A 1318-nucleotide genomic window follows, 5' to 3' on the forward strand; every position below is an offset into this window, starting at 1 on the left:
GTTTCTTATTTCTTTATTGCCCACAAGGGGCTAAACATAGAGGGGGCAAACAAGGACAGACAAAGGGATTAAGTCGATTACATCAACCCCAGTGCGTAACTGGTACTTATTTAATCAAACCCCGATAGTTTGAAAGGCAAAGTCGACCTCGGCGGAATTTGAACTCAGAACGTAGTGGCAGACGAAATACTGCTAAGCATGTCGCCCGGCGTGCTAACGATTCTGCCAGCTCACCGCCTTCCTTGCTTGTATTATTGGTAGTGTATGTAGTGGAATTGGGGTTTATGTGGATGATGTTAATGCTGCTACAGCTGTTGGAGCTAATATTGTGTATCATTGGTTAAAAATAACGCTCCCGTTCATTCTTATTTCCTATCTATTATTTGTCAGCACGAGGACTTTTCCTTTTGAGCACTTCTTGCTATTTAATTGATAGTCTTGCTATCTTCGCCACTTGACATGTCTGGATACTGTGAAATAGAGAGGGTCATACATTAGGGATTGTAATTTTGTTTCGTTGTTGATATTTTATGTGTTGTTTATGGTCTATCTATAGCTGTTATTGCTGTCTGGCGATGTGGTAGCCCTTAAGGGCAGTGCTTTTTCGTTGCTTTGTTGCTGTCGCTTGATCTACTGATGTTGTTATTGCTACTGTAGTTGTAGGTGCTGCTTTCATTCTTGCAGCTGGTGCTGCAACATTTGTTGGTACTATTGCATGCTATTGCTTGTGTTACTGTTGCAGGTGTTACTATTGCTGTTGTTGAAGTTTTGGTGTTGACAGCTGTGAAAGACAAGTTTCAGCTGCTACGTTCTGTTTTTGAGGTGAGAAGACCTTGCGGTGACTGGTGACTTCACAATTCTATCATTTAAAGCATCTATCCTCAAATATCACCTGTACTTATTACCCTTATGAAACCTGTATTAGGTCTGGGATACTGTCTAGCGTCTCTGATTTCCCCTGAATCAGGATCTCCAATCCCATCCGAACTAAGTTTCTTTTTATAATTGTTTTACCTCTTGTAAGGGTTCACGAAAGGGCATGATATAACCGGGGAAATCATTGACCGTATCGTAGTTTTCAGATCTCGGTATACAAGATTTGCACATTGTTTGGTGCAAAAGAGTGGAGTAGGGCATTAATTCAACTCCAATGCTTTAGTGGCACTTTATTGGCCAGAAAACGATGTAAATCATATTCGGCTATAGTGAAACTGGAAATCAGGACATGAAAATAGGATCAAGATAACACAGCAGTTATTCCTTCTTTTTGCAGTTTCTGCCTTCCACACCATTTTCCATCACATCTATAACAACACCC

Source organism: Octopus bimaculoides, chromosome 1 (assembly GCF_001194135.2).
Source record: "Octopus bimaculoides isolate UCB-OBI-ISO-001 chromosome 1, ASM119413v2, whole genome shotgun sequence".
Taxonomy (NCBI): domain Eukaryota; kingdom Metazoa; phylum Mollusca; class Cephalopoda; order Octopoda; family Octopodidae; genus Octopus; species Octopus bimaculoides.